This window comes from Cyprinodon tularosa, unplaced genomic scaffold (genome assembly GCF_016077235.1).
Source record: "Cyprinodon tularosa strain WSP-4 unplaced genomic scaffold, ASM1607723v1 ctg68, whole genome shotgun sequence".
Taxonomy (NCBI): Eukaryota; Metazoa; Chordata; class Actinopteri; order Cyprinodontiformes; family Cyprinodontidae; genus Cyprinodon; species Cyprinodon tularosa.
In genome coordinates, this window is record NW_024039429.1 from 1,091,843 (window position 1) to 1,106,870 (window position 15,028).

At 36.6% G+C, this 15,028-nt stretch overlaps 1 protein-coding gene across 2 annotated transcripts in view; it reads right to left on the reverse strand.

Annotated features, from left to right (window-relative positions):
• tmem121ab (transmembrane protein 121Ab) overlaps positions 1–15,028 on the reverse strand; it is a 92,898-nt gene that overhangs the window by 30,027 nt on the left and 47,843 nt on the right. Inside the window, exon 2 of one of the 2 annotated variants that reach the window (XM_038267666.1) lies at positions 10,729–10,835. The exons of the other annotated variant lie outside the window; for it this stretch is intronic. The gene's annotated coding sequence lies outside the window, so the exon portion shown is untranslated. The remainder of the gene's footprint in view (positions 1–10,728; positions 10,836–15,028) is intronic. 2 annotated transcript variants of the gene reach the window in all.

Below are 15,028 nucleotides of genomic sequence, written 5' to 3' on the forward strand. Positions count from 1 at the left end.
TTTACAGGTAATTTGGAAATAATAGGAAAGCATTCATGGTGCGACTGTACCTAGGGAGGCCAGCATGGTACAAAATAGCTTTCACAGCGTCCGCTTTACCTATGTTGTCAAGTGATGATGAGGTTTGCTTACATAGATAATTTTATAAATACTATTTTTTTGTTCTCTACAGTATATAGAATTTATAAAGGCTAACTTGCCTCTGTGACATTTGAGCTTAATTGCGTTCTTTACAGGCACTGGTTTGTCAGCTCTGTGCTGCCGTAGTTCAAAGATGTCTGCTTACGTAAATGCGAGACTTTCTCCTATGTTATTATACTTAGCGATTTTAAGGCAATGCAAACATAAAATCAAAACTCTCAGTTTGTTGATGATAATAAATAACATAAACAATTATATGTTACATTTGTTTCAGTAAATCCCTGTAATCATTGCACACCGTAACATAAGAAGAAAGTGGATATAAATGTGTAAATCTGTCATATTAAAGTCTGATTTGTGATATTTTGATACTTTTAACTTGTATTGCCTCAAAAGAATCTAAATGCCCAACATAAATGTGAATTATAGGAGTGTAGCAAACTGTGGATGTGGGTTGGATACTCATTTCTATAAAAGGTATAGAGGGGAAAATCGAGCAAGATAACATGTTTTTAAAACAGAAAAGCTAGGGAGATAAAGGAAATTACTGGGACAACAAGAAAATTATTCTTTTTCTGATTATTACCTTCACAAAATATAAATTTACTCCTAAGAAAGATTTATAAAAAGAAGATTAATCTCACATTGGGTAAGTGCAGCCAGAACACTTTTTCTTCCTCTCTGCTCTGGCCTCACTTTACTCTTTATATACAGTGGCTTCACATCACCAATGTGGAGCAGCAGAAACCCTTTTCTTCCTCAAAACTCAGTGAGCTAATCTTCTGAATGCTCACGCTTCTTAGACCGAGGACAAAAAAGCATCTCATACTTTTGGTGGCAGTTCCCTGCTTATTTTTTGTCTGTGTGCACTGTAAGCAGACTTTGATAGACGCCAGTTATGGAGTAATTTTTTGAAAAAGCAATGTCACTCAACCAATTTGTAAGTCAGACACTCAGGGAAATATTGAGCAAATGTAAACACAATTCATTATAATAACACTATCTATAATCTGTCTTAAAAAGGCTATATTTTAATGGATGCAGTTTAACAGATCCGTAAAAGCAAAAATCTGAGCAACATTGGAATCTATGCTTTATTTATACTGTTCCTTTTCACAATTACGAAATTTAACAAAGCCTTATCCAAACAGACAAAATATTCAATAATTATCTAAAAAAAAACAAGGATTTTAATAAAAACTGAAAAAAAAAACAGGAAAATAAAGGAACATTAATAAAACAATATAAATTTTTATACTCTACTAAAGTCTTTGGCCAAATGAGAGACATGGGTCTTATCTAAATTATACCATCATAACCATTGCACTGTAAAGTATAGGTGCAACCATATTAAAAGGTTGTTTTATGTCTGAAATAGCAGAGTTCAGACATTCAACTTTCTGCTAAACTGAAGGTCAATTTAAGGTGTGCGAAAGGTGGTGAGGTCACACATATAAGACCAGGACAAGCCATTTAGAGTTTTAACAGTAAGCAATGCACACTTTGAAATCTATACAAATGTAGACATAAAGAAAAGGACCTGAAAATCTATTATCTTAAAGGAGAAGTTCACTTTTTAACACTTTAAGCCCATTTTCTGTAGTGTCCAGGATGAAATCGAATGATCGACACCAAAATTTTGACAATTGGTCCTGTCTCTGCTTTTTGGCTCATTTAGAATCCCCCCCTGGCTGCTTTAGAATGGCTTTCATAGAGCATGTCCGATAATGTCCTTAAAACAACCTTAAACGTTCTTTTTTTTAAATATGCTACTCACCGGGTCGTCAGCGCTGTTCAATGACGTTCCAAAAAAAGTTTCGTAAAGAAAAAACGTTCCTGTAGTGTTTTATTTAGCATTTTGTAAATCCCATTGAGTTCTGTAGGAATAGTCAATATTCCCCTGCCACCGGAAACGGAAATGGGGCCTGTTTACACAGTTGTAGTCTTTTCGCTTCACTCTGCGTACTCCGACGTCGAGAATCAAGAATCCACCTTTCGTATTCCATTTTCAGAGTTTTTTAAAGTGTTTAACAGAGACGTTAGCACCTCGACGTCGGAGTACACAGAGTGAAGCGAAAAGACTACAACTGTGTAAACAGGCCCCATTTCCGTTTCCGGTGGCAGGGGAATATTGACTATTCCAACAGAACTCAATGGGATTTACAAAATGCTAAATAAAACACTACAGGAACGTTTTTTCTTTACAAAACTTTTTTGGAACGTCATTGAACAGCGCTGACGACCCGGTGAGTAGCATATTTAAAAAAAAGAACGTTTAAGGTTGTTTTAAGGACATTATCGGACATGCTCTATGGAAGCCATTCTAAAGCAGCCAGGGGTGGATTCTAAATGAGCCAAAAAGCAGAGACAGGACCAATTGTCAAAATTTTGGTGTCGATCATTCGATTTCATCCTGGACACTACAGAAAATGGGCTTAAAGTGTTAAAAAGTGAACTTCTCCTTTAAGTATCTTTCAAATGAAGTTTAGACCTGATTTAGCAAGAAAGTTTAGCTTTAAAAAGCTTTGATTTATTGATAGCTAAATTTCAGTTTATCCAATTTAAATGACCTGTCCACCATTACAATAAAAACATTTGCAAATCAGATTGACAATGGGGAGTTAGTGAACCAACAGGACTGAGTGAACTGACGTTCAGTTTAGTAATGATGTCAGTGGAATGCTGCCTGGATGTCATCAACATAATATTGTACTGAAGTCCTTATTTGAAAAACATGGAATGTGAAAAGCTAAAGGCAAGGGTAAAGTAAAAAAAAAAAAAAAAAAAAAAAGAATTACAACCCTAAAGAGCTTATGAACATCTCTCTAAAAAAATACAGTCTTTGATCACATAAAGAAATAGAAATCACAAATTGAAATCAGTCACCATAGTTTATATTGTTACAGTATTATTTGCATAAAGTATATATAAACCTAATCCTCAACCCCACAAAATAACTCTTCCTTATTTGGACAAGATTTCGGTCCTGTCAAGTACCTCTGAGTCCAAACAATGTAACATATTCCAGGAAAATTGGCCCCATAAGGTAATACATACCATGCCACATATACACACCAACACACAGAGGTTTGCATGTAGTTCAAAACATGCTGTTTATGTCATATGTTAAGCACCTACTGTCACATTTTGGGCATGTCCCCAAAATGGCTTGTGGCAAAATTTCAAAAGGCTTTCTTCTTGCTACCCCTGCACCATTTGTGGAGTGCATGAATCATCCTTTCTCTTGAAATATCAGGGAACCACCTCAGACTTTGGTGTAATTTTGGAGGATTGAGTATGGTCTTCATGGCTACTTCTATAAAAAATGTTCTCCATGTTGGATCTGTTGGTTTTGCTGGTGGGCATACTGCCATGCTTTAAATTGCTCCAGAACGTTGTCCCTGCCCTGTACTGTAAGATGAATCCCTCAATCAAATAATGTTTTTAGTTCATTAAAGATCCCTAGAAAATACAGTAACTTAATTGCTCCAGATTTCAATCAGGGGTATCAGAATAAAATTAGATGAATTAACTATTTAGAAGTAAAAAAACATACTGAATACTGAGGGATGGTTTACTTTTGTAGAGGTAGTATTCTTTACCCATGATGACACTGTATTGGTTAATTTATAACGACACGCTTATAGAAACTTTGGTCATCACTAGTGCTTTGGATAACTTTTTCCCCCTATAACTCATAATGCAAATACTGTTCATGAACATGAAAAGATATTGTCTCTTTAAAACTCAAGGTTTCATACAGCTCAAGGGTTGTTTTGTGCAAAAAAGTTAGTTTCATCAATCAGCCAACTGCTGGCAGCCTTTTCAAGTGAAAGGAGCCTCCATCTGGTAAAAAGCTATGCTGATGTATTCAGCACACATGCTCATGCACTCCAGGCTAGCCTGCACCTTCACAGGCGTGTGTGAAGAAAAAAAAAAGAAAAAAATAATAATAACAGCAGATTTTCCTGTCTTTTCTTCAAAAATATGCTCTGTGTTTCTAAATGAATGCTGCTTTAGGATTTGCAACTGAATTTTAAAACGGATTAAAAGCTAACAAGTAATGGGAATTAGCAATTCATTAAAAAGTTACTGGCAGTTCAGTATTGCCAAAAATAAAGGCCAAGGGCTTCTTATTTGGCTTGCTTTTAGTGTTGCCATTGATTATAGTTCTTTTTTTGGGTTTCTTATGTCCTCTCAGAGGCACTGAGCCTTATTTAACTGTCTTCCACATTGACATGCAATTTAGGTTTTGCTAATTATAGGGTGCAGTAGTCATAATTTTTTCGATGATTCCTTGCTCTCTCTTTTTACCCACTTGCCTTCTTCACACACAGGCAGAAACACACACATCCACCTTAACTACACAAACAAAATTAATCATCTGCTGATTTTCATACAGAGGTTAGGCGTCACGTATGACTGGGAAGCAACACACTGACTGGGGTTGGGGAAAAAAAGAGGAAGAGGGAGCAGCCAAAGACACAAGAGACAGGAAAAATCCAGCAGCTCGACTCTTCCCTGCTGTTAAAGACCATTCATAAATATTCAGCCTCCCATTTGCCTTAGTGTCAAAGATTCTATGAGACTCTAGCTCTTTGGTGTGTTGCAAGAAAAGCTTTAAATCATTAGAAATACACACAAAAAAAAAAGAGAGTGAGGGGGAATAAAATGCATCTTGACAAGAGAGGAAGGGAGAAATCTTAGGAAGGAACGCAACACCAGAGTAGCCCGCTAGCAGTGGAACATTGAGCAAGTCTGTGTCTGTAATAATGAGCCATTCAAACAGCTTCTATGTTCAGTTTGAAAGCAAAAGGAAGGCAGTGTCAGATTGTTAAACTGTTGGCTCTTGGGCTTTGATTTTAAAGCATTTTACTGGATATTCTGGAACATTGCATGTCTCACTATGGCATACAGTAAAACAGATTAGAATAGACAGATTTTGAAATTCAATTTCTGACATACAGTTGGTATTACATTTGACATAAAATGTTGGTTTTAAAAAGGGAGCATCCATCCATCCATCATTTTCTGTCACGCTTATCTACGGGCGAAAGGCAGGGTACACCCGGGACAGGTTAAAAAAGGGATCATGTTCTACTCCAACATAGATTCACATTTTTGTGCATTGTACCAGATCATACCTTTTAGCTAATTCCAAACAGTAGTTCCTTGGCAGGTCAAGCTAGGAAGTAGGAAATAGTCTAGAACCTAGAATAGTTCATAACCTAGATAAGAATATGCAATACGATATAGAAAACAATCATAATCCAGCAACATCCTTACTCATGTGTTATCTTACATTGCTTTAAGCATAAAACACCACATATCATTTGTTAAAACATCCTGAATAAAGTTATACAGAGGGATTTGACATACTTTATTTGCCTAAAACCGCATTAACATTGTGTGGTAGGTGATATGACACAAGTCAAACACTCCCTCTGAGCACAAATGAGATAGAGGCACCTTAAACAATCTACAAGCTTCTAGATTGAGTCAAATTTTTGCATTTTTCATAACTAAAATGTATGTACTGTATGTAAAATGTATAATATCTAGGCGTAAATCACATCTAACTCATGTTGTATCCTACCTTGGTAACAGATGGTTGGTTAACATTTTTCTGACAGCAAATTAAATATTTAAGTGAAAAACCAAAGAACACATTGATATATCTGTGTATCTGTGACTGCTTGTCTTGAAGAAAATGTCAAAACAAAAATAATTTATGGTCCACCATTTGTATATGACTTTACTGGCTTTAATTTCATTTACATTCACTGGACACAATAATAGGTACTGTACACCTTAGGGGTGCTCTTTTTGTATTTAGAACTACTTTGATTCTCGTATACAAATAACAGTAAAAACAAAAAGTATCCTAGATTTAGGTCAATATTTTAATCTGCGCATCAGTCATGCTGTTCCTGTTGCAGCATCTCTTTTGAATTTAGGTCTGACATCTTTGTAAGCCTTGCATTATGTTGAACTGTTTTGGAGCTTTATATTACATATCACTCTAATGCAATCAGAAGATGAGCACACTGTGGCTTCATATGGCCAGCCACGGTGAGCCACAATAATCAGGTAAACTTTACAGCACATTTGGAAAGTAATCCCAGCAGTACGCTTTGTCCACAGTTAGCTATATTACAGCAGTGTGTCAAATAAGTCTCTTTCTCTAATATATATATATATATATATATATATATATATATATATATATATATATATATATATATATATATATATATATATATATATATATATATATATATATATATATATATATTTATATATATTTATACAAAAAAAAAAAAAATATATATATATATATATCAGACATGTTCACAAGTCATTTTTTGCAAGTCCAAGTCAAGTCTCAAGTCTTGAGAGCTCAAGTCCAAGTCAAGTCTCAAGTCGCAATAATCAATTAATCGCACAAAAAATTCTAATCACTTGATTAATTTTAAAAAGTGCAATAATTTTTGTGCTTGCTTGTTTCTCCTTGTGTTTTCATCTCTATCACGGAGACGGTATAGCTTAAAGGTCGCTATTATATCTATGGAATTATCATTATCTTGAACTGCTAAATGAAAAATACAATTAAAAAAAGCACACACAAAATTTTTTTCCAGATAAATTTTGCATTTTCTTACAGTATTTCCTGACATTTGTGGTTACAACTTTTTCTAGTTTTAGCAGTAAATGTCTGCTCTTTTATTGAAAATGAGGACTGTGGAAAAAAAAACAATCACAATCCTGCCGTCCACGTGATGTCGCGTCAGTGACGTCAGTGTGTTGCACAGGGAAAAATATGATTTATGGTTTTCTTTCATTTTAATGTTAGTTTTATGCTTTGCATGTTTGGAGAGGAAGATATGATTTGTTTTTCTTTGTATTTTCTTCTTAAGCTTTGCATGTTTGGATGTTTCTTTTTTATATGATTGTTTTCCTTTATTTTAGACTTTTGAATTTTTCATGCATGTTGGGTTGTTTTGGTTTGTTTTTCCCTTGTGACAATCCATGCGCACTGGACTGAAGTAGTTGTCTGAGGAGGCGGAGTGCATTAATTGCGCTGCGTAATGCTGCGCTCAGGTGTGAGCAAGGGCTGATTAAAGCCGACATAAAAGGAGTCTGAAGGAAAGGAGAAGGAGAACGGAATCTGCAGGTGATGGAGACGGACGCGCTGCTGGGGAAGATGCAGGCGGGATCCGTGCGCACTGATGGCGCAGTAAGGAGTATTAGGGCAGAGGAGGAACCTCGCCTGTAAGTAGCGCTCCCCCTCGCTTAAAGCATAAACAGGAATATATCTTCCGACAGGGTTTTGGCGCGTGGATGCTGGCGTTCTCCTTGCTTCTCTTTTTAGCTGGATCGGTCTGGAAAGGGGTGTGGCACGCCAGGGAGTGGAACCGTGCTGGAGCGCCGCAGAGTCTGTGGATCAGCCAGTGGGTGCTGCAGGCTGATCACTCGCGCACCAGAAGCAGCAGAACAAGCGGAGCCCAACTTCCAGCCTCTGATTTTTAAGGAAAACTCTTGAATTTTAGGTTTTATCAGGAGAAGAAAAGGACTGTTTTATTATGCCACTTTTGCTGTGGCTTTTTGTATAAATAAAACACTTGAACTTGAGTGCTTCACGGTTTGGGTCTTTGAGTTTTCTTCTGTGTGCGAGTAAGGCGAGCGGCGATCAGTCAAGTTAGTAAAACAAAAAACACTTGAATAAGTGTTTTTACACTGGAATAAAATATTGTTCACAAGTCGGAAATCACGAGTCTCAGTCGAGTCTGAAGTCCTTTAAATGCAAGTCTAAGTCGAGTCTGAAGTCATTAAATATGCGACTTAAGTGCGACTCGAGTACGAGTCACAAACTCGAGTCCCCATCTCTGATATATATATATATATATATATATATATTTTTTTTTTTTTTACAAAATTATTACAAATAGGGATTTAAGAAATCACATTTAAATAAGTAATCGTAGCCTTTACCCTGAGGCACAAATTTCAGCTGGGGCTATTTCCTGTTACCATCCTGATGATGTTTCTACAGCTTAAGCAGAGTCAACCTACAGTATGGTAATTCAGATTCAGTGGGAAAGGGGCATACCCTTCCTATATATGGCCCCACTGTTAACAGTGCATATCAAAGAACACCAAGCAGAAGGTCAAAAAACTGTAGACTTTTGAGACAGGATTGTCCTGAGGCACAAATCTGGGAAAGGATTAAGAAAAACTGCAGCTTTAAGAACAGTGGCCTCAATCAACTGTAAATGGAAGTTTGGAACACCCAGGGCTCTTTCTAGAGCTGACTGACCATTTAAACTAAGCAATCAGGAGAGAAGGGACTTAGTCAGGGAAGACCTGTGGTCTCACTTTTGATACCAACATGTATAAAAAAAATAAGGTACAGCATAACGAAAACATATCTATAATGCACGGTGTTAAGAGACAAAAAGTAACACATTTATATCCTTTTTTATACACAGTGGAACCAGTGGGTTATTAAATAATAATTTCACACCTCATTTGCAGCAGATATTATTACAAATTGTGAGTATAGTATAATCTAGTTTGATAATACTCACACATTTATATCTTTGTTTTCATTTATCTTTAATCATATTTAAGAGGTAAATATCAAAGCTTGTCTTGATTTTCTGATTAAACAAAAGTTATCAGCAAAAGTGTGTATCCTACTGAGGAACAGTTGTTACAGTATATCCATGGTTCTGCAGAAAAAGCCTTTCACAATTGATTTTTTTTTTCATTCACTATAAACAAAAGATAAGAAAGTCATAATCACACAAAATAGAAATGTGCATGGTAAATAGACAAGAATGTATGTTTAAGTGAAACTGTACATCTGCTGCACTAATATATTCATTGTAAAGCATTTATAATATTTCATAAAGATATTCAGTTGAATGACATTACTCCTAGCTGCGTCTGTTTGCAGAATAGTTCTATGGACTTCATTATTTTATAGTATGAAATTAACTATCTACAGTAAATCAGGCCAAGTCTCCAAATATAATATGTTTAAAAAACAAAACAAGAATAAAAAAAAAAAACCCATAGAGGGTATAGAATATTTAGGAAAGAAAACTCAAATCAAGCAGCTACAGAAATAGGAGTTGGGACAAGTTTTATTGTATAACTAGGAAAAAGATCCTGACTTTAAATATGAATCCAATTCAGCAAACAAGACAAAATGAAATGAATATACATATAAAACAGTGCAAATCAAAAAAGAACTTCTGTTTGCATAAAGAGCAAATGTACTTAGGAGTCTTGAGGCTGCTTTCTTGGTCTGATAATAAATGTATTCACAAGAGGGAAGGGCTCTGGTCGTCTCATTTCTGTCCTTGAGCTCAGATTCCTCTTCTTCTTTCCACTTTTGTGTCTCTCACTCAACATACAGTAGCTGGTGTTCTGATTTTTGTCTTATTTAAAAAAAAAAAAAAACTCATTTGACCTACGCTGAGTGCCTTTGGAAGCCTCCTCTAGCATCAAAGATGCACAACTGTATCATTGTCGTTTAGAACCTGTGGCAAAATTATCTCAAGGTTAAGGATTACAGGTATCAAATATTTTGGTAAGTGAGTCTTCTATTAGATAATCCCTTAGCTAATTAAGAGAGTAGATATCTGGGGCCAACACATTTTGCAACTGTATTTCTTGTATAGGTCTGAGGAGAATGGGTAGACAGCACTACTGTAAGACGATAGAATAAACCATGTGACAACTGAGGTATGTAGGATGCCATCCCTGAATCCCAGTTCCAATCAGGTAGGCTACAGCTGGGATTATGAAGTATTTTCTTCCCCTTTAAAGAATGAAAAATGTTTAACTCCATCATCTCAACATAATAGGTGAAAAATGTAACTTGTTTTATAATGTCACTTGGTGCATTGAAGTTGTCACTCTGAAGAGTACCCAGATTCCTTTTTGGGTTTAAGAAAAGCTAAATAACGTTTATACGATAACAATCTCTAACAACTGAAATTTGTCAACAATCTCACCTTTTATAAACCATATATTAACAATATAAATGTGTTTTTTTCAACTGATAAATCCCTGCTGTCAAAACCATTCCATTCCAACTTGCTACCATGTTTGGTGTACTAATTGATTAATTGGATCTGTCTGCTTGGTCGAACATCAAGGCCCCTCTGATCTCACACTATCCATTTGCACCTGTGGAGCACATAACCGAGACCTGGTTGCTATTATTCAAAAAGTGCTTTATTTTGGAAGTCTCAGCCGAATATTATAGTTATGACAGAGGAGATAACACATTTCCTGATGCTCACATGTGCAATGCCCTCACAGATGAATAGATGGCCCTCCCAATGCCAAAAGGGTCGTTTGTTTTTTTTTGTGTCTTTTACGGAAATACTGTACACATTCACAGCGACATGAACATGAAACAACAGTTAAAGAAAGCCTCTGTTTGATTTTGTATTAAACAAAGAGAGTATTCAAATTAAATAAAAAACTGATTGAGAATATATATTTATTTCATGAGTGAATTATCTCATTCCAATATCACTGTTTATTTTATTAGCTATTATGTTTACTCACTGATATGTAGGCCTTGCTTTGAAGTTTGCTGTGTAGAAAAAGAATATCGTCCACAGTCACTGGCTGCTTTAAGCTGCATTCTCCCTTGCTCTAGCTGGGCTCGATGACTGAAATGGGAAGCACAGTTTGCATAATAATTGCTAGGTTTGGGAATATTTTTTCTTTCTACCAGTGCAACACATCTTTCTTTACACTCTTTAATGATGTGTTTGCTGCCTTGTTGCTTATGAAACAGTTATTATCCAGTCATACTGGAATTATTTTGTTCAATGAGATGCAGATTAAAAAAAAAAATAAAATATACGCAATAATTTTCCTTAATGTTATGATTTTTTCTGTTCCTGTTAAATGATGCAGTTTTATTCCATACCTGCACCTATACATTGGTACCTGACTAACTCTAATCTTCATTGATACAGACTTAAAACTATACAAAAAAATGTTTTAATCTGTATAGAATGGGTGAGAGTTTTTTGCTAAAAGCAAAATTTTCTTTGGGAAACCAGGTGCGATGCGTCTGTCGTGGCTGGTAAGAACTCTGTAAGACCAAAACTGTTTTATCCTTGAATTTCATTGTGTTTGGTGCCTCTTAAGTTTTAAAAATCATATGACAATTTTAAAATGTTGAACCAGATTAAAGAACAGGAGATACAAGGTATTGTTCACAGAGTACATCGTATTACATGATAACAGCTCTGCCCCATCCAATGAGTCCTAATTTAAGCTATGATTTATAGATGTTATTATTAGATTTTTGTAGAATTTCCCAATATAACACAAGATATGCATTATCCTTTATTATTTTCAGCATATACCCATTTATGATGGATACTTGCAATAGATATTGTATTAAAGGTACAATGTAGGGCAGTTGAAATTATCTCAGTTTCTTCAAAATGTAGTTCTATAGCCTTCATTAGCCTTCACTACCAGATCTCAATACATAGCACCTGTTAGGAATCCAGTTTGTGTGGGTTGTGCTTTTGTTTGTCTTCCCTCCACCACCAGGCGGCGCCTGTTTCTGGTTGGCCTCCTCACACACCTGCGGATGGTTACCTCATTAACGGAGGACTCTTAAGATGCTGACTGCCACTACCTCGACGCCAGAGTGTTTGCCAGTTTTGCCTACTCTAGCCAAGCTGAGTTTTGCTGAGTCAAGCTGAGTTTTTGTCTACCAGAGTTTTAACCTTGCAGTTTTTGTCTTTGCCTCTCGGCAGGAAGTAATCCTGCAAACTGAATGTTTTGGACCTTCTCCCCCTTGGAGGGATTCTCTGAGCACCAAACTGAGCTGAGGATTCAAGTTTGTGGTTTGGATCAACTTTTTCCCCAAGGATCGTTTGGGCGTCTCTCTGAGCTGGGGATTCATCTCCACAATAACCCGTTCAAATACCGCAGGAAATCTAAGTGGCATTCAGCTTCTCCGTTCACCAAGGAAAAACCACAATCTGGGTAAACCCTGTCCCCCCTCCAACGAGCAAGACATTTACTGGAACAACCCACAATGACCGGATTCAACAAGAGACACCTTTTCCTGGAAACGTGAGTACGCAACCTTAATCCCCTTCTTCAAATCAAAGACACTAAATTCCCACTGTGCCTGAACTAACCGCAGTATGTTCCCCTTCACTTTCCAGTTCCGTTTCAACAGTGTTCAGAGCAGCACTGGACTCATCTCAATAAAACCTGTTAAACTTTTCCCTGGTCTCTCTGTTTGGTCTTCTGCATGTGGGTCATCAGAGCTTTAGATAAAATCATGACAGCACCGGTTAGCCATGGTGAAACAGGAGATTTGCAGTCAACACGTCTTTGTTTAAAAAAAAATCCGGTATCAGCAAGGTTTGGTTTATTTCAAAAGAGAAGCTTTGAATCTAAAGAGAAATTAGAGTGATGATTGAACAGGACTTTAAAGCAATATGTCCATAAATCTAAGACAAACCTAAAGAGATGATATTTGCTTTTCAGAGGTTTTAGCCTGTGCATATAACCCTCAGCTTTAGGAGACCTATTTTAGAGAGTGGATATTCCTAAATTCGTTACAGTGATCTCTGGTAACCTCTTGTTGTTGAGGGAGACCACTGAGGAAGCTAAAATAACATTTCTTCCTACTACCATCCTCATCTACAGGCCTTCTGAGAGGGAACACTTCCCCCTGCCCCCACAGGGAATAGAGAGGAAAATTGAGAAGCTCTCTAAGTGTCTTAACCAATTGGCTAGGAACAGTTACAGAGTATTCAGCACATCAAATTGTTTTCTCTGAACCTTTTTAAAGATTATTCATTTTCTTACCATATATTTTATTAACTACTATCATCAAACCAATGGCACAAGTAATTAAAAAGGGGGATCACCTTATTGCCGCACACCTCTCTTCTCTGAACTGTTCAAATACTAAACAGCTATTAAGATTATAAACTTTATACAACTGCAATTATTACATTTTTTTAAAATACTGAACCATTTTAAGAATAATCTGTGGATTTATCCCAGGAAACAATATCTTATTATGTTCAAGTATAACTGCTTGATTTTAAAATGGAGAAATAATTTGGTTTAAAACCGGAAACCTATTGCCATGTTTCACAGATCTTGTTAAAGCTGAACACCTTTGTTTCTGAGGTAAATGAGTCTCGCTCAGACTTGGGCGTACTACTTAAGATCAAGGCTACAATGAAAACCAGGTTCCCTGCTGGGAAACACTCTTGTAGCCACTTTCACGGACATGGATTATTCCTGGTCCTAAACTAATTCGCCTTTTGAGTGGATGACTATTGAGAAATCTCTTTAGTAAAGGACTGTGTGTAACTGGCTTGTCCTCTCTTTCTCCTGGAGTATCTATTCTTCGTATTTTCTCTACCAGAAATATAAGCTTACTCTATCCAAGGTTACATCCCTCTCTCCTGTTGCAAAAGCAGTTTTAATTTAAGACTACTTGTATGACTTATTTATCACATTAAATATCACCTAGCCTTTACCTTTCTTGGTGTAAATTATCCAAATGAATATTCAAATCGTTCCTATGCTTGGAATTAGGCTGAAGACATATTGGCCTATACATTCTCCCAATACGTTATCATACTTAAGATTCAAAGAACTGTGGTGATATATGCTCTTGTGTGTCATAATGTACTATTATTCCACTTTGGACATGCTTGTTGGTGCGAGGTGTGTATTAGCAAGCCAGATTAGAGTCGTAAAACTTGGTGCAGAGATGATGACATTTACCCCCTGACTGTAAAACCTCCACAGGCTGATTGTGCTCTCACACTGTAAATTCAAAGCCTGCCGCAGGGGAACCGAGACAGGATTGTGCATGCTAATGATATGTCGGGTTTGTGTATATAAGGCAGTTTAAAAGAGGTTTTTTGTCCCTTTTTGTTTGTGTGTACATTAATCTCATTTATATCCTGCAGTATGTTCGAGCTTGCATATCCATACTTTAAAGCATCTAACACGAGATACATCTTAGTTCTGCATGAGTGTGCAGAGTGCAGTATAAGCTGGAGTTAGTAGTCCTCTTGCATCTTTCAAGAAACTGCAAAAAGTCCTTTCTTTTCACAGTGTGTTTGTGACTGCATAGCCCAACCAATCTTGTCAATCCATCAGGAGGGCTTGCAAGCAGGTTGTACAAGTGAAGGGAAAAAGGACAATGAATGACATTGGCAGGTAACTTGCTTCAGAAAGTCTCCCTATTCCAGGGACAGCAAGCTGATTGCTGATAGCAGATGTGTGTCTAATTGCTGTTGGGTTGGGCACTCTCAATGTGTCTCTGTTTCTTCTGTCTCTGTCTCCCAGAAAGCTGAGCCCCCACCAGACCCCCCCCCCATCACTCCCTTAATTAGAGGCCTTATCTCCGTCAATCACTGTGCTCTCCTCTGCAGCCCACTGTGGGCACTATAGCATAACTGGCCTGGCCAGGACAGCAATGTGTCACAGTTGATGGGAAAAAATGAAAAAGGTGGAAAAGACAGTTAATAGAAAAGAAGGCATGTTTGGAGCGGGAAAAATGAAGAGTTTTCAACGCTAGCAAACATACCATTGGAATATTCTCACATTATTATATCTTAACAACAAACTTCAGTCAGTTTTTGTTTTTTGTTTTATGTGACTGACAAGCACATTGTATTGTACAATTAGCATGTGAAAAAACAGTACATGCTTGTCAACATTTTTGCAAGTGAAACATTTTTCCTGCCTCGCTAAGTAAATGCCTCCATTACAGTAACATGTCATTTAAAGTTTGTTTGTACTTATTATACAAACTGGCATTTTTGTCCATGTTTGTTTGCAAAATGTGCAAAAA